The 19,617-nt window shown below is 43.9% G+C and overlaps 1 protein-coding gene across 2 annotated transcripts in view; it reads right to left on the bottom strand.

Annotated features, from left to right (window-relative positions):
* The window catches only part of CACNB4 (calcium voltage-gated channel auxiliary subunit beta 4), a 266,634-nt gene that overhangs the window by 112,854 nt on the left and 134,163 nt on the right, over positions 1-19,617 (bottom strand). The gene's annotated exons all lie outside the window — the stretch shown is intronic.

Here is a 19,617-nt window from a genome sequence, read left to right as displayed (position 1 = left end):
CAAAGGAAAAATCTTCAACGAGTAGGCCAGAGGAAACCAGATGACAGTCACCTGGATTTTGAGGGTCGAGGGGAGGGAGAGATAGCACAGGGCCCTGACCTTAAAGGAGGTTTTGCAGAGGGCCTCAGACATGGGGATCAGGTCTAAGAATCCACTGGAAATAAGTGGAAATGGCCCAGGACTTCCTTGAACAAACGACAAAGTCTGGAAGACTCCAGACGAGGCTTTATGAGTTATCATTTACGTCATCACTGTGGGTCCCTTAGGCTGAACTTCTCTGGCAGATGAAAACTTTCCATTCACAGCTATGGGCACCTCACCCAGGAGTCAGCCAACCAAAGTGACTCTCCGTGACCCAGCAATTTGCTAGCCCCTTCCAAACTGCTCTATGTGAGCATTCTTCTCAACGACCTAGGGCACCTGCCAGCACCCTCCATGACCAAAGAAAAACTGATGGGCCTGGACAATGATGAAACCCACCCTGTTATGATATACAAGTTTTTTGGAAAGGAAAAATATAGTACACAAATGTAAGGACTTACGAAACAAATTTAAAAAATTGTTTCATTCATCTCATTCCTTTCAATTCATTTCTTAAAGTAAAAGAGCCTAGCCTCTCAGATAAGACTGGCTATGAATTATATCATATTTTATATCAAATAACCTGTCCTACTCCTAAATTATACTCCTGTTAGTTATGAAATCGATCCAGAAAAAAATTGTCCAGCCTAATAACATTTGCCCAAATAACGATTCCTAGTTTATCTGCATGATTGGCAGTGTTGACATGTATATGTGTGCCCAAGTGAAAAGCAAATTAAAAGCAGTAGAATCCAGTTTTTTTCCTAAGAAGAATGGCTCTTTCTAGTTAATGTGACACTTATAAACAAAGTGTGTTCTCAGTCCTTACTGTACACACGGGAGATGTGAAGCACATGGTGCTGACCTCAAACCACACAGCATGACACAGGGCCTTCTGGAAAGAACCTCAAGAATGTTCCCAAAGAGAAGCCTCTGAATTTGTGTAGGATTTAGACAGAAAATGTGTAAGTGGTACCAGAAGAGAGAAAAGGCATGAACAAAGGTAAAAAAGCAGGAAAGGGATTAAGGGTTGAGGGAGTGGAAATTTTCAGCTAAAATGCTTCTCCAAAACAGGGTTCTAGACTCACCAAGGTCATGTGATGTTTCTGTCCTGTTAAACTTCATTGTAATAAAATGAGAGAAAAACGTATGCCCTTTTATTCATAACCTAGCTGTGGACCACTGCCTGAAAGGTTTGTACAGATGCATGTCACAAGAGATGTTCACATAATAAAATCTGTAGTTACCAATGCAGTTTTGATTAAGAAAAAAAAAAACAAAAACCAGGACTGTAGAGTAGGAGGCCAGAGGTTTCACCACGGACTGCTTGTGACCTGGGGCAAACCTGAGTGTTGCAAGTGTCTCTGGGGCATCCAAAGACTGGGAGATAAGGCTGGAATTTAAGTCTCAGGTTCAGCATTTACTAACTGTTGGGCTTTAGGCAATATATTTGTCGTATCTGAGCTCCGTCTTCTTCATCTGTAAGTGGGCACAACGCTACTACCTACCACCTGACTCACTGATCCTGGAGGTTGAAACCGCTTGCCAACTAGAAAGCATTAAAGAAGACAAGGGAGAGTTATGTGGCATGAACTGTTTAAAGTGGGATAAAATGCCTTTGCCAAATGCTTGTGTTTCCAACAGTGGCATGACTGTAAAGGGTCTTGGAAGAGAGATGTGTGAAGGTATTTCATTATGGTGCACATAGCTGTGCCACTCTTCTTTTGGTACAGAACTATACAGAAATCCTCAAATAGGCATTTGCTAACAATAACCTGATGCAATAATCTATCAGTTTCCTCCATAAGCATGCTGTGACTAATGACTAATTACCCAGATCCTTTGAAATGAATTTATCAACACAGCCAGTGTTTTATTTTTGGAAACTCTAAGTTGTGAACTAAAGGAAGCCTTATTCTGAAAGTATTAGACTCTCTCATGCTATTATTTCAGAGACAAAGAATTCTTCTGGATGAGCAAGTAGCGCTTAGAAAGTAAATTTCCATTTAGTACCTCCACAGAAATATATCAAATGAACCAAGCCAGACCAGGAGTGACTTGGAAAGAGAGACTCTGCTTCAGCTGCCTTCCTACTCCATTTTGACTGCCCCCAAAGAAGCACTGAATTGTTCACTTTAAAATGATTAATTTCATGTTATGTGAATTTCTCCAGAATTAAAAAAAAAAAAAATGTAAGGCTAGCACCCCCCAACAAGAAGTTTATGGTTATGGTCTGATAAAGATGACAAGCCTACCCTGCACTCATCCAACAAATATTTCCTGAGTGTGTGTTTCATTCTGGGCATAAATGTAATACTAAGCAATGTATATAAACAATGCAAAGTGCCTTAAGGTTAGGGGCTTTGTAGCAAAACTGAATGCTTGGAATTAATGGGGAGGAGATGAGTGCTGGCTTCTTGACTGTGCTAGAGAGCATCATGAATATAAGTAAAAGGTGAAAAAAAAAGGAAGCTTTTAGCCAGAAAGAATGGAAAAAAGGCCCCAAAGTGACCACGAACATGGCATGCATGCTGGATAACAAGGAAGCCACCCTGATTTCCATGTTCTTCTTGTCTGATATGACTACAAGAAATGCTATTTGGAATGCATCAAGCCATGGAACAGAGTTATTCACAAGATGGGTTAATCACAGATTGTGTGCTCGATGGCTGTGCAGGTGCCTGGACACAGGATGCCTATCAAGGTATCAACCTTTGCTGCTGGTTCCAAATGTGTCCTGCCCAAAACATCATTATCAGAAACTTGGATGAAGATATAAATAGCACTGATGATCAAATTTACAGTAGACCATAACATTGGGAGAGAACATTTATACATAGGGTGACAGGCAGAAAATCCATAAAGAATTCTTCTGGCTGAAATCATGGCCAGATTGAACAAGATGAAATTTAATCTAGATAAAGATATTTATTTCTGGGGGAAAAAAAATCTACCCAAGTACAGTTATGAGACACTTGACTTAATAATAATTAGAAGGGGGCTTCCCTGGTGGCACAGTGGTTGAGAGTCCGCCTGCCGATGCAGGGGACACGGGTTTGTGCCCCGGTCCGGGAGGATCCCACATGCCACGGAGCGGCTGGGCCCATGAGCCATGGCCGCTGAGCCTGCGCGTCCGGAGCCTGTGCTCCACAACAGGAGAGGCCAGAGCAGTGAGAGGCCCGCATACCACAAAAAAAAATAATAATTAAATGGGCTTGTGGTTTTAGTTGACTCTAAAGTTAATATTAACCATGACAGCCCCACCTCCCCCAAACTAATATAGGGGTCAGTGCAAGGTGCCTCATGTTAGAATGAATAGTGTCAACCAGGAGAGCCTCCAGACAAGAACCAGGAGGGAAGGGATTTTTGAGGATCATTTGAAGAAACTGGTTGTGTATTATTTGGGGAAGACAACACATGGTAACCATTTACAAATACCTAAAAGCTAGTAGGTGGAAAAAGGGCAGAACTAAGTCAATGGACAATTTTATACAGACTTCAAATTTACCTGTATTCAAGAAAGACATTTCTGACAACTAAAGTGTATGAAAGGGAATGTGCTTCCCTACGTCGCCTGTGACTAAAGGTGTTAATATTGCTCCTGAGTGATAGTTTGTGTGGGTCATTGATCATCAGATGGATACAGGATTAGACTATCTAAGGTCCCTTTCAGTGCTGAGCTCTGATGGTTCAAAAGAGATGAAGAATGTATTCCATAACATCTTTGTTTTTTTATAGTTTTTTTTGTTTGTTTTTAATTTTATTTATTTATTTATTTATGGCTGTGTTGGGTCTTCGTTTCTGTGCGAAGGCTTTCTCTGGTTGCGGCAAGTGGGGGCCACTCTTCATCGCGGTGCGCGGGCCTCTCACTGTTGCGGCCTCTCTTGTAGCGGAGCACAGACTCCAGACACGCAGGCTCAGTAATTGTGGCTCACGGGCCTAGTTGCTCTGCAGCATGTGGGATCTTCCCAAACCAGGGCTTGAACCCATGTCCCCTGCATTGGCTGGCAGATTCTCAACCACTGCGCCACCAGGGAAGCCCCTATTCCATAACATCTTACAGAAACACCTAAACAAACTTTTTGGCCTACCCAATAGTGAGGGTCAAAAGTTAGTCAGAGTTCTTTGGGTCTGATCTGGAGGATAGAAGACAGTAAAGTATTAAGCAGATGAGAGACATGATAAAAGTTTTATCTGAAGACAGTTCTAGCAGGAGCATATGGAATGGAGAGGAGAAAGATGGGAAGCCAGAAATTAAGCTGTGGCAGTGATCCGGTTATGAGGCAACAGGGTCTGGATTGGGCCAATGGTAATAGAATTAAGAAGGAAATGGCATAATACATAGTATGAGAAAAGCTGTCAGGATTTAGTCATTAGCAACTTTATGGGAGATGGAGTAAAGGCATAAGCTTATTTGAGTTACTGGAAATGAAGTGATAACAAGAGACTCAAGTGGAAAGGGCTGGTAGGCAATCAGGCCTGTGGTACCGGAGACTTGGATGATACATCACAGATAGAGATAAAGATTCGAGATTTATTGGAATAAAGCTGATGGCTGAAGTGGAGAAACAGAGGGGCTCTTAAAGAAAAAAAAAAGAGAAAAGAGAAAAAAGATCAAGGTCTAAAGTAAATCTTAGGAAAGAGCAAGTGGTAAGGGATTCCAAGGTGGAAGAGAAGACAGCAAAGGTGATACAGGAGAGATCAGAGGAGCAGAAGACCCTGGACAGTGTGTATCCTGCAAACCAACAGAAGAAAGAGATCCAGGAGGGGGCGCAACTGCGCCAACACAGCTGTCCTCAGGGTCCAAGATCTGATGTTCCAAGATCACCAAGAGTGGAAGAAATAGTTTACGGTGGAGTAGACACCTGTTTTGTCACTCTGCAACAGCTCTGCTCCCCACAGAATTTTCCTCTGCTATAATCATTTATGTTATATGGCTGTAAGTTCCAGTTAGACACACACACATATGCTCAAGAACAACAACCCACAGTCTTGAGTTATGGATTCGGGAAACCTAAGCATAAGCGAGCTGAGCCCAAGTTAGACTACACCACATTGTCCACTGACTGGAACAACTGCATCAGGTTGCTGTACAGATTACCCATTTAACAAGGTTTAGAATTATCTTTTACTCATGAGGCAAACCAGTGACAGAACCAAGCCCTGAAGTAGGAAGTTCTGCCTTCCAGATTGTTATGGACTGAACCGTATCCCCCAGAATTCATACATGGAAGCCCTAATCCCTAATGTATTTGGTTAACAGTAAGGTAATTAAGGTTAACCAGGGTCATTAGGAGTCCTAATCCAATAGGACTGGTGTCCTTAGAAGAAGAGGAAGAGACACCAGGGATGCAGCCACACAGAGGAAATGCCATGTGAGGACACAGTGAGATGATGCCATCTACAATCCAAGAAGAGAGACCTCACCAGGGACCAGCTCTGCGGGCACCTGGATCTTGCACTTCCGGCCTCTGGAACCATGAGAGAATAAATTTCTGTTGTTTAAGTAGTATTTTACTATGGCAGGCCAGGCAGACTAATACACAGATCATGGGCCTCCTTTAGTTTTGGGGTCAATAACCTGGGCATTGTTTAATACCTTTGCTCAGTATCTCAGTCACTCACTGGGACTAAGTTCACTATTTATTGGAAGTTCTACTAACGGAGAACCCCATACTGCAAGCACCAGGTAATTTTCTGCAGGCGCCTCAATGAATTTGTTGGTTAAAACAATTTCTCAACTTTTCCACTAAACTGAAAGTTCATCAAAAGGAAAGCCACGTGGGATTAAAAAAAAAGTACTCAGGTTTTGAAGACTATTTTATCCCAGGACTACCTCTTGCAGGGTGGCCGTACACAGAGAACAGGCAGAATGAGACTTCAGAGACCAACCTTCCCCGTTTGCCATGTGTTGCCCTAAGGGGCCTCAAATTCCTACATCATTCACTTCAATGAGGTTGTTACTGAGATGCAGATGTTACCCGAGAGTTGCTGGGTTGGTTTAAATCATTAGCATTACAATTAGATCCTTAGCTTAGCAAACTTCTGAGAACGCGGGCCACATGACAGATTAGTTCTGATGGGCAATCAGCGGGTCAGAAGAAGATCGGAGCTTCCGGGTGTGTCCGGACCAGCCAGGGGCTCCTGATGAGCATTTGGCATCAGGCAGGATGAGGTAGAAAGGGGGTGAGCACGCCCAACAGGGAGGAGAGAAAAAGGAAGGAAACAACGGTGCCAGAGAGATGCTGTTTCTCCCTCTCCATTTTATCAAAACCATCCTTAGGTGGAGGGTACTTTACCACCGTTGTGAGGATCTCTTCTATAGATCCTCATAGAAGTAAGATTAGGACTCTGAAGGACTGTGGCAATTCTGAGTCCTTCAGAACAGCGGACCCCAACCTTTTTGGCACCAGGGATCAGTTCTCTGGAAGACAATTTTTTCATGGACGGGGGCGGGGAATGGTTCAGGGGGTAAGAGGACGAAGGGGAGCGATGGGGAGCCATGGGGAGTGGCAGATGAAGCTTCGCTCGCCGCTGCTCACCTCCTGCTGTGTGGCCCGGTTCCTAACAGGCCACGGACTGGTACCGGTCTGAAAACAAAGTCCAAGTAAATCCTGGTGCCCTGTGCCACAAATCCTGGTGGCGACATGTACTCACAGCCTGAGATTTGGTTTCAGTCCAATCCCCCAAGGAGAGACACGGATGAAAAACATTCCGCATGCGGCCAATATGAAGAAAAGAGCAGTCATCAAAAAAAAGCGACCTAGGGGACTTCCCTGGTGGTCCAGTGGTTTAGACTCCGAGCTCGCAATGCAGGGGGCCCAGGTTTGATCCCTGGTCAGGGAAATAGATCCCGTATGCCACAACTAAGACCCGGCGCAGCCAAGTAAATAAATAAGCACCAAAACCAAAACAACACAAGCAACCCAGCTGACAAGAATGGCTTAAATCAGAGCTCCAGAAGTGCCCTTACAGCCAGCAGCAGGTGCTGTGTGTTTGGTCGCGTCATCCTGGACCAGGGGGTCACCCAGGTGAGACACAGAGAAGGAACTCTGCAGGTGCGTACACAGGAGATGTCTGGGGCTTGCCTTTCAAGATGTGCTGCTCTGTAAACCTGTAAGGCTGTGGCTCTGGTGTTCAGCATGCAAAGAATCATCGGCGGTGCTTATAAAGATGGTGTTTCCTGCTTCCCCTAGCGGATGCTGAATCCAGAAACTGCATTTCTAACCAGCTCCCCAGAGGACTCTCCTGGTGGCGCAGAGTGGTCTGCGGACCACACTTTGAGAATCCCTGCTGCAGGGGTTCTGGATCACACAGAGAATAAACAACTTTAGAAAGAGTTCCTGAGTGGCCTGAAAATGTCTGTGCACTTCCAAAGGTGCTTCTGGAAGCATTTACCTCAGGGCTCCCTTTGCAAGGAGAAGTTTCTTTGATTTGTGAAAAGCCATGAGGTCTTCTGGCTCTGACAGGAGACACTTCTAATTGGGAGTGAGTACCGCCAACTCCACTCGCCTTCTCTGAGCCCACCCAACACGGTCTGCAGGCACCTGCCCCGACACAGAGCCCAGTAGTGAGACACATGAGATCAGATTTTAATCACTGTTTTGAGAACATCAATTTGTTGGCTGACTAGTTGCTGGTTTACAGAAACAAGCAGCAGTAGCCTTAAAATGGGAGAAAAGGCCAATGAAAGAGTGCAGAAGGGGTACCTTGAGGAGTCTTCCTGGCCAGGGCTGCCGGAGGTACGTGAGGGCATTCTGATGCTCCATTTAGGAACTCAGGCCCTTAGGAGACCAGTGACTCACCCGGAGGCCTTCTTGCTCCTCCACCTTTTGGCATGCATGAAGCAATGTGGGTAGGCAGGAGCCTGTCACCAGGGCATTTATCGCATTTAGATTAGCTGCTTAAAAATCCCTTATGAGAAACTAGGAAGGAACCTGGTGTCATTTTCTCCATAGAGACCTGAATTTAAAAAGCCTTCCTAGTCCCATGCCAGCATTTCCTAAGTGAGCCTTTCTTCTGTCACTGCAGAGCCAGAAGGTAGCGGCATCACCTAGCAGCTGCTTGCAAAGTGCAAATTACATAACGTGTGCTATGTAAGCAAAGGAAGGCAGCTTAGGCTGAGCAGAAGACAGCCACTCCCGCTTTGATCTCAAATGCCCCTTTATGTGCTCTGACCCAGAGGTCCCCCAAATAGACTAAGGATGATGGGACTGATGGAAGCAGCTATTCCTGCCAGGTGTCTGATACCCTCCCCTGACCCTGTGCAGAATGGACATGGAATGCGATGAGATCGGGGTGAGGGGCACTCATCCCAAGACTTGAAGCCCTCCATCCTTCTAATACGCAAGCACATGTTTGAATGTAATAAGTTTGAAATTTGTAGCAAATGGCTACACTTTTTTGAAGCTAGGCATCCTCTCTGCCTTCCCCAGTTTCATTCATTCTCCCACTCTTTTTTTTTTTTTTTTGTGGTACGCAGGCCTCTCACTGCTGTGGCCTCTCCCGTTGCGGAGCACAGGCTCTGGACGCGCAGGCTCAGCGGCCATGGCTCACGGGCCCAGCCGCTCCGCGGCATGTGGGATCTTCCCGGACCGGGGCATGAACTCGTGTCCCCTGCATCGGCAGGCGGACTCTCAACCACTGCGCCACCAGGAAAGCCCTCTCCCACTCTTTTATCCACTCTCTTTTTCATCTTTTTTGTCATTTCTTTGCCTCTCCTGCTTTCTTCTTTCCTCTTCTCCATCTTTCTCCTATGCCTTCTTCCCACCCTCCCTCGCTCACCCCTTCCTCTTCTCTTCCACCTTACCTTTCATTCAAATGACATTTATTTGATACCTACTACCTGTCAGATAGTAAGACAACAAAATGAAAAATGTCATCCTGACCTCATTCAGTCAGGACCTACTTTGAGAGCTCCTTTGTGCCAAGCACTGTTGTGGGTGTTTTAGACGCACAATGAACCAAACAGAGTAATGGTCCCTATCCTTGTGAAGCCTAGTAAAAGCTATAAAGAAGCCATGAAAATACAGTGGGGAGTACCAAAGTTCAGGCCGGGGAGTCATGAGGGACCTCTGGTAGGATTCAGTGTTTGAGCGGAGTCTGGAAGGAGATGTAACAGTTAGCCCTGTGGGCAGAGGAGGGAACATGTGCAAAGGCAAGAAGGGGTAAGAGCATGAGCCATTGGGGACCTACAGGTAGGTAATGTCGTCTAAGGATGACAATGTCTGTGGGTGTAGCAGAAGCTGAAGCTGAAGACCCCAGCAAGGACCAAGGAGTAAAGCTCCTGATGCACCGAAGAGAGGGATCTGCAATGTGTTCTGAAGGTCATGGGGTACCACTTAAGGATTTTAAATAGGTGAGTGACAAGACGAGATCTGCACTTTGAAAAGATAATTCCTAGAGCAAACCACTCCAAGGGAAAGACTGGTGAGGGACAATGGCAGAGGGAAAGGGACCAGCAAAGAGGTTATCTCAGTAATCCCAGCGGGAGATGGACTGGGGGAGACATAAGAAAATCTCTGCCCCCGTACATACACATACAGCTATATTTTTTATTGCTCAGTATTGGTCCCTAGAAGACATCTTACTGTACATTTTCAGTCTTGTCCCAAAATGTATAGACTTTCTATAGAGACAGAGTCGTATGTGCTTTCCTGTCTTCATGATGTCTGCCCTGAAGTTCTCTACCAAAACCAACGACCCATATTTCAGCCCCTGCGGAAAACAGTTTGGCAGTTCCTCAAAAAGCTAAACATGGAATTACCATATGACCCAGCAATTCCACTCCTAGGTACATACCCCAAAGAACTGAAAACAAGTACTCAAATGAACACTTATCCAAAAATGTTTCTAGGGACTTCCCTGGTGGTCCAGTGGTCAAGAATCCTCCTGTCAATGCAGGGAACACGGGTTCAAGCCCTGGTCCGAGAAGATCCCACATGCTACGGAGCAACTTAGGCCGTGTGCCACAACTACTGAGCCTACATGCCACGTCTACTGAAGCCCGCACGCCTAGAGCCCGTGCTCCACAACAGGAGAAGCCATCACAGTGAGAAGCCGGCGCGCCACAACGAAGAGTAGCCCCCGCTCGCCGCAACTAGAAAGCCCGTGTGCAGCAAAGACCCAAGGCAGCCAAAAATAAATTAATTAATTAAAAAAAAAAGTTTCTAGCAGCAAAAGTTGAAAACAGCGCAAATGTCCATTCATGGATGAATGTGATATATCCATGGAATGGAATATTATTCAGCCATAAAAACAAATGAAGTACTGATACATACTATAATGTGGATGAATCTCCATTCTGCTAAGTGAAGGAAGCCAGACACAAAAGGCCATGTTGTATAACTCTATTTGTATGAAATATTAGAAAAAGTAAATTCACAGAAATAGAAAGCAGACTGGTGGATACCCAGGGTAGGAGGAGGGGGAGGGGGGAGTGCTGAGTAACTGCTTAATGAGTACTGGGTTTTATTTTGGAGTGATGAAATGTTTTAGAACTAGATAGTGGTGGTAGTTGCACAACATTATGAATGTACTATGGTTAATTTTATGTTATATAAATTTCACCTCAATTAAAATATTTTTTTTGAAAAACTAATGATCCAATTTCACTCTCCTCTTTCTCCAACCCTGTTCCCCCTATAATCAATGTCCTGATAAGTGAAGTGTTATAAGGATGGAGCTGACCAGAGCAAGCCCTCCAGAGTTGGCACACAGCCACGGATGATCACATTTTTCAATTTCCCTTAAGGGTGCTGAGAGTTTAGAGGAGCCAGCAGAATCAGGGAGGTCAGCGAGAACAGGTTTCAGTTTGCTCCTTTGAGTGGTGGAATCTGATAGTTTAAGAGAATGCAGTATACCATAGATCAGGGCAGTCCGTGCATGGGAAGAAAGCTTAGGTCCCATTGCAGAAACATGCACAGCAGGCTTTGGGGGAAGTGGCTCAAGAGATGCTTGTAGAATGCACTGTCCGGCTTCTGCCACGGCTGCGCCTCTGTTTCTTCCTACAGGAAAGACTAATGAAGAGGCTGGAGTACTGTGCACAAGGAAGCTGATTAAACCTCCCTCCTCTGGTCTCCGAGAAGGAGGCATTCTGAGAGGCTGCATCTAGTAAACAAAGCAGCAAGACATGACTTAGTTGTACCAAGCACTGAAAAGGGGCTTTCTAGGGCTTGGAAAGTAGCATTGCACGCTAGAAAGGCCTGGAGGCTCTGGGTATGAACATGGATACTGTAACTGTGTGACCATGAGAAGTTATTTATCCTCTCTATGCCTCAGTTTTCTCATCTGTAAAATAGGGATAATTACACCTACCTCATAGCTCATCTGCTCTTGTGAGAAATAAATGATATATGTCACGTAGAGTATTCAGAAAATGCCGGGAAATATTCAAATTGTTTGATAAGTGGTGTGATATGAATACCAACTAATCAGCATAAACAACGAAATAAGCAATCCAATCAGGACAGACACCAGCCACGTCCCACCTGTTTGCTGCACAGGTAATGTACAAATCTTCCCTGAAATAGCTCGTGGTTCATAGTAAGCCTTCAATGAAGAGTAACTATTATTTGGAAGAGGCAGCTAGAAACAGAATTTGGAGGGGGAGGGCATTGTTTCTATAAAATACAGCCCACTCTTAGATAGCTCTATGTATGACAGACAAGGGCAAGTACCGGCTGGAAAAGATCTCTGAAAGTCCCCCCTTGCCCGGGAGCCTCCTCTTTCTCCTGTCCCCTTACCACACCCCACTTCTGTAGACAGCTGATCTCCAGGGAAGGTGTCAAAATGGATCCTGTTTCCCAGACACTTAAAGAGAAAGCACAAAGGAAGTGTAAATAGTCACAAGGTACATTTAAAACTGGCTAATAATTCGCCATAGAAGTCTAAAGGCCCCGAATAAAAGGACCGCAGAAGCAGCTAGTCCAGGACTTAAAGGGCTGCCCTACCCCCTCTCAGAAGAGAGGAGCATGAACCAGAATGCAGATCAATGGCTTGATTCCTTCATCAAAAAAGGACTGCTGGGTTTCCCTGGTGGCGCAGTGGTTGAGAGTCCGCCTGCCGATGCAGGGGACACGGGTTCATGCCCCGGTCCGGGAAGATCCCACGTGCCGCGGAGCGGCTGGGCCCGTGAGCCATGGCCACTGAGCCTGCGTGTCCGGAGCCTGTTGCTCCGCAACGGGAGAGGCCCGCGTACCGCAAAAAAAAAAAAAAAAAAAAAAGGACTGCTATGGGGAGAGGTGGAGGTGGGGTGCGGATGTTGACTAAACTGGCATTGTTCTCAAAAATATTTGAAATATTTGTAGTCCCAGGAATAGGGGGTACATTTTAGGGAATTGCGTGAGAAGGATGAAAAACTGTTTCTGACTTTGTTCATCCCTTTGCCAGCACAGGCTTCAAGTGTTCAGGCCTGGTTGAATGAATAGACGGATGAGTGCATGGATGGCTCGTGGAAAAGAGAGGACAGGGTATGTTTAGAGAAGAAAAGTGCATATCAGGTGGGTTCCTGGAATGCAATTCTGCCCTAAACTTAAGGAAATTAAGGAACGACTCAGATGAGATGAAAGATTCTGCCCTGACACAGAAAAGGTATGTGAAGTGGCTCGGTCACTGTCAGTAGAACTCAAAGATGCAGCAGATGCAGTCAGATGAGACCACCACGTTGCCAGGACTCCTGCAGATGCAATAAAGTTCCACCTTGAGAGGAAGTGGCTCCCTTCTGCCTACAGATCTGTCCCAGCCCTCACTGCCATGCCTGATCACCAGCAGGTCCCCATCTTTATTAGTCTGTCAATATCTTGCCTAGTGTTTCTCCTGTGGTTCTGTTTCTTCACTTGATCTGCCATCTCTGCCTTTCTAGCCACCCTAACCCCTCGCTTCCCTGTTTTAGGAAGTGGCTCTGAGTCAGACACTTGGATTCAAACCCTGGTTCCATCATTTACTAGCTGAACGACGTTGGACAAATCATTTAACATTTTCTACGCCTAGGAAATGGATGATAAAAGTATCTACATCATAAGGTTATTGTGAAAATTAAGGGGAAAAAAATTCACATCGAGCAATTACAACAATTTTGGCCTATAACACATGGGAACTATTACTATGGTTACCGTAGTCTGGCTTAGATATTACATTTATGAAATTACACAGGCTAATTCCATGCCTCCAAAGTCTTTTTATGATTCCCAATTCCTTTTGTGCCTATGTTTACACTCTATACCAAATCTCCTGGACCTGGTTTCAGTCACCCTAAGCTGTCTTCCAATTAATAATAGTATCTAAATTTTATTAAACTACTATGTGTCAGAACTTTTTATGTATGTTATCTAATTGATTTCATCACCACAATAATCTTGTAAGGATATTATTACCCCACTTTACTGATAAGAAAATAGACTCAGAGAGGTACATAATTTGTCCAAATCCAAATAGTTAGTCAGTGGCAAGCACTGTGGTGAATCCAATTCTTTCTGCAAAAATAAAGCCCATCCCATTATTCTATGGTCCCTGCATGGATCTGGTCCTCTTGACTTAACCCTAAGCATTTCCATACTGGGACCCCTTCTATCTCTATAACTCTAAGGGGTTACCACTCCTAGTATAGTGTTAGGCATGCCATAGGTACTCACTAACTGTTCATTTGGATGCTCAGAAAAAAAAACCATACCTGTAAACAATTCTTTGGTAACATTCTGACTTAATAACTTGCTCCGTACAAAGGCCACCAATAAATAGTTCTAGGATTAATTTACAAAGCTCATGCCTTCACAACAAATTCTGTTTGTTGAACAAACATGTCAATATATTTGCACGGTAGGAATTGAAGGAAGTCACCCAGATGACCCCTGTCTTTACATGAATGATGCTGGGGATGCAAAGACACATTCTTGTTGAAGGGATCTACCACCGTTCTACCAATTACAGCTGTGACCAAGCAAACCAGTGTGGCCCTGACATAATAAGTAACAGCCGCAGCTTCACTATAATGTACAGTCTGTCTCTACACCCCTCAGCCAGCCCCGCATTCTAAACCAGGGTAGCAGTGACCAACAGCTACTGTCTTAGGCTGTAGCTCTTTTCAACATCACAGAAAAATTAAGGCTATGAATTAGTAATTTTATTTAGGCAGAATTATTCCCATGGACCTTTTCATAACTAGCTCATAAAGAAAGAACTGGGATGTCATCCGCAGAGAAATATCTAGAGAGAAGGTTTTATAGGAAAATGGCTTGACATTTTCATTGCCAAATGCCAGAAAAACAAATATCTTTGTTCTGTTTCAAATTATTATACTTTTCTATCTGATTTTTCATAATTTTTTCTTTTTGGTTTCCATTTGGCTTTAGAGATTAACATGAGAAGGTCCGTTTATGTGGGGCTCATTCAAAGAACTGACCTTGCTAGTGAAGTGGTCTATGGCCATCACAGACATAATGGCTCTGATAATGATAGAGCCGCTAAATTATGATCTGAACTTGTAAATAAAAGAGAGGAAGTTGCAAGGATCCTATTTTCAAGACAATGTCCCTGAACATGTCCTTGCAAATGAGAACAAGTAAGAAGAAATGAAGAGAATATACGATGTTCAGACAAGGTTATTTCTAAACAGAGCGCCTTTCCGCATTTTCTGTGACAAGTCCGCAACTCTTTAAATGAGCCCCTCACAATTTCAGAGCTGCACCTGGTTCAATCAATGACTCCCATCATTTCCTCACTTGCAAACCAGTCCCATTTTACTCTGCATGGAGAACACTGATGTCACAGAGGCTTTGAGCTATAGCATCCATTTATTCAGTATTCATTTCTCTCTAACCCTTGTGTAGTTGTGGCTGGGGTAAGGGAGGCGCAAAAGAATGGTAGGATTTGATCCTTGCCCGCCAGCATCTCACACCTGCAGAGAGAAGACACAGACCCATGAAACAGTGACAAAGCTATACGGGGCTGGAGGTGGTCAGCGCCCAGGTGAGTGGGACAGACGCTGCCACGTGAATTCCAAAGAATCTGGAAACGCTGGGAAGAGCCCCACGGGAGGAATGGAATAAGAGCTGGACCTTGTGCAGTGTGAAAGCTCTAAAGTGGGGTGGAGCTTCCCCCAAAAAAGGGAACGGTGTCCACAATTCTCACACTTGGGATTGAACACTGCCTATTCATGCAACTGGGAGGGGACCACACTGCCTAGAGCAGAGTTACATGGAAATAGCTGAGATATGACCACATAGGTCAGTGGAGTAGGATTCAAAAATACCTTGAATCTTCAACATATCTTTAGTATATCTCAAATTATTAAAAATGGGTGGAAGACCTAAATAGACATTTCACCAAAGAAGACGTACAGATGGCCAAGAGGCACATGAAAAGATGCTCAACATCACTAATTATTAGAGAAATGCAAGTCAAAACTACAAAGAGGTATCACCTCACACCGGTCAGAATGGCCATTATCAAAAATCTACAAACAATAAATGCTGGAGAGGGTGTGGAGAAAAGGGAACCCTCATACACTGTTGGTGGGAATGTAAATTGATACAGCCACTATGGAGAGAACAGTATGGAGGTTCCTTAAAAAACTAAAAATAGAACTACCAAATGACCCAGCAGTCCCACTACTGGGCATATACCCAGAGAAAACCATAATTCAAAAGGACACATGTTCTCCAATGTTCACTGCAGCACTATTTACAATGGCCAGGACAAGGAAGCAACCTAAATGTCCACCGATAGATGAATGCATGAAGAAGATGTGGTACATATACACAATGGAATATTACTCAGCCATAAAAAGGAATGAAATTGGGTCATTTGTAGAGATGTGGATGGACCTAGAGTCTGTCATACAGAGTGAAGTAAGTCAGAAAGAGAAACACAAATACTATATATTAATGCAGGTATGTGGAATCTAGAAAAATGGTACAGATGAACCTATATGTAGGGCAGGAATAGAGACATAAACATAGAGAATGCACATGTGGACACGGGGGGAAGGGGAAGGTGGGATGAATTGTGAGATTAGATTTGACATAAATACACTACCATGTGTAAAATAGATAGCTAGTGGGAACCTGCCTTATAGCACAGGGAGCTCAGCTCGGTGCTTTGTGACGACCTAAATGGGTGGAATGGGGGTGGGAGGAAGGTCCAAGAGGGAGGGGACATAGGTATACATACATAGAGCTGATTCACTTCACTGTACAGCAGAAACTAACACAACATTGTAAAGCAATTTTACTCCAATTAAAAAAAAAATGGCTTACATTTTAAAGTGACTGGTCAAGAAACTATTAAGTTTCATATACACACACAAACTTGTACAACATTATTCATAACAGCCAAACAGTGAAACAACCCAAATGTCCATCAGTGATTGAAAAGATAAATAGTTTATATCCACACAATGGAATATTATTTGGCGACAAGAAGAAATAAATGCTAATATATGCTACAACATGGATGAAGCCTGAAAACATCATGTTCAGTGAAAGAAGGCAGTCACAAAAGGCCACATATCATATGACTGATTCCATATATATGAAATGTCCAGAACAGGTAAATCCACAGAGACAGCCTAGGGCTGGGAAAGTTGGGGGGTAGTGGGGAGTGACTGCTAATAGGTGTGAGATTTCCTTCTGGGGGGATGTGATGATTGCACAACTCTGAATATACTAAAGCCATGGCACTATATACTTTAAATGAGTGAATTGTATGCTATATGAATTATATCTCAATAAAGCTTCTAGTAAAAAAAAAAAGAAAAACTGTTGAAAGAGGTGGGCTCCACGGAGTAGGGTCTAGGAGTCTGGTGTGGAGGGAAACTTACCTTGTCACCACTCTGTTTACAATCAATATATAGCCCAGTTGGAAATATAAGGGGAGAAGACTGACTTTCCCTTATCACACTCTGGCTCTTTTACAAATACAGGCCTTCTGATTTCCTAAACCTGCTAACCTCTATTTTTAAATTTACTTTGTTTTTTTTTGTTTTTCCGGTATGCGGGCCTCTCACTGTTGTGGCCTCTCCCGTTGCGGAGCACAGGCTCCGGACGCGCACGCTCAGCGGCCATGGCTCACGGGCCCAGCCGCTCCGCGGCATGTGGGATCTTCTCAGACCGGGGCACGAACCCGCGTCCCCTGCATCGGCAGGCGGACTCTCAACCACTGCGCCACCAGGGAAGCCCAAATTTACTTTGGTTTTTTAAAGAAAAAATAATTGTGTGGCTGTTCATAGATATACGTCCCTAGGGAATCCCTGACATATACACCATGTTCAATCATTTCTGATCATTCCCGAGGTCCCTCTTGATTTCTGGAGGAATTAGGGTTATTGAATTTCAATACATTCCAGCAAACATATACTGAGTGTCTGTCTTGGGGCAAGTACCCAGGCAAGCAAGGCTAGGCAAGGGTAGGGAGAGGAATAAGATAGACACTCCTACTTCAAAGGGCTTGCCACCCAGAGGGAGAGAGACCTGAAAAAAAGGGAAACTCCAAGTACTGTGCCCTGTAACAAACACTGGCTGATCAGGGCGATAATTTTACCCAGTACTTCTCAAAGTAGCTACATAAAAATCACCTTAGAAGTGTATGTCAACAATGAAAACCCTAAGGCCCATCCCAAACTAGTGAACCAAAGTCTCTGAGAGGAAGGCCTGGGAACATATATATCAATCTAATGTTAACTGCATCCTGCCTGCAAAATGCACCCAATTTGAGATGCTGAGATTGTTCCCAGAAAATATGTGACTTGGTGTAAATAACTAGATGAGCCTTTCCCCAGCTGCATTCTGCAGAATACCAGTTCTTCAAGTAGTTAATAGGCATTCACTGGGGGAAAAAAAATGGGCTCTGAGATCAGATGACTTTGGGATATCTTTGGGTTAAATAAAATTTAATCGGTTTATTTATCACAGAATGCTAAGAGAATTTAGTGGCCTACTGTGTGCCTTGAAAGGGCACTGAATGTGGTCATTATCAAACTTACTTGACTAGGGACCCATTTTTCTCTCACATATGTCAGTGAACATACTAAACGAATGGCTAGAAACGCCTAACAAAATTAAGAGAGCGGAGATACTCTGGAAAAATATTATGATCTTCTACTTCTTAACAGAAAAAGAAGCATATATAAGAGAATAAAATTTTTTAAAATAGCTTTTCCTTCTGGTTACTAGCTGAGCAATATCCCAAATGCCCTTCTGTGTAGCCTGATTGTCACTTGGAATAATACTCATTTACTGAGGAAGGGGTTGTTTAAAAATCAGTTTGAAGATTTCTTTGCTGAGAAGTTCCTCAAGGCCAAGGCTAGGGGAACACAGCATGTTTCCTTTCTGGTTTCCAAAGAAAACATAATAGGGTCTATCAGGATGGGTACAGGGCCCAGAATGGAGACAGCTGGGTCATAATTATTCTGCAGCCAGCTCCTGGCCCCTGGGGGTCCTAGATCTCTGAAACAAAACTATTTCACAGCCTTTGGGATGAAGCCAAGTAATTTTCTTAGCCACGAATCACGATCAACAGCTGGAAGACTGAAGCCTTCAAAACCTGGACACTGCTTCTAACCTGAGCTCCTTGGGTTAATTCAAAAGGCATCAGAAGAAATGGCCTAGCTTCCCAATCTCAGCAGCATACAACTAACCAGTCAGTCACCCAAACCAGAGTGGAGGGGTTCATCCTAGACTCCTCTCCCTTCCTAAGTTAGTTAGTTATTAAACCTGCTGCCTTTATGACTTGAATATTTCTCAGTTCACCTCCTCCTCTATTCCCACTGCTACTGCCCTACTTGAGGTCTCCATCATCTCACACCTATACTATTTCAAGAGCTTCCTAACTGGACTCCTTGCCTCAACTCTCCCTCTCCGCAAATCTATCTTCCACTCTGACCAATGCACATCTGATCATACCACTTTCTGTTTTAAAAATCCTTCAGTAGCTCCCAATTACCTACTGCAAATAATTTTCTCCAAAGTGTATTCTGCAGAACACAAATGTAATACATGATCTACAATAAAGGGCTCCTTTGAAATTGGAGACAAGTGTCATTATACGGAGGTACAATAAAGAAGACTATCCATCAGTGTCTGATCTGTCCCTCAGTATTGCAGAAAGATCCAATAATTTTTTTGAGAATCAGGATGCAGAAGAAGCCCCAATCAGTAAATTGGGAAATGCTTCCAGAGTCTATCCATGTCTTTGGCTGGGGGAATCTCAGAAATTACTGTAACATAAATGCTTAGGGGATAGTGGGCACTTTTTACACTTCTAAAGAAAGGGTATATAACTGCATCACTTTGCTGTACACCTGAAATCAAATAGTTGATTGTAAATCAACTATACTTCAATTTAAACAAAAAAAAAAAATTGTTTTTTGGCCACACTGCAGGACAAAATTTTTTGTCCCAAAATTTAAGATCCCAAAATTGTGGGATCTTAGTTCCCTGACCAGGGTTCGAAACGGTGACCCCTGCAGTGCAAGCGCAGAGTCCCAACCACTAGACTGCCAGGGAATCCCCGCCTCCTCCCAATTTTTTTTTTAATTAAAAA

Source organism: Tursiops truncatus, chromosome 7, assembly GCF_011762595.2.
Source record: "Tursiops truncatus isolate mTurTru1 chromosome 7, mTurTru1.mat.Y, whole genome shotgun sequence".
NCBI classification, from domain to species: Eukaryota; Metazoa; Chordata; class Mammalia; order Artiodactyla; family Delphinidae; genus Tursiops; species Tursiops truncatus.
Note: the sequence above shows the minus strand (reverse complement) of the source record. Positions and strands in the feature narration are given on the sequence as shown.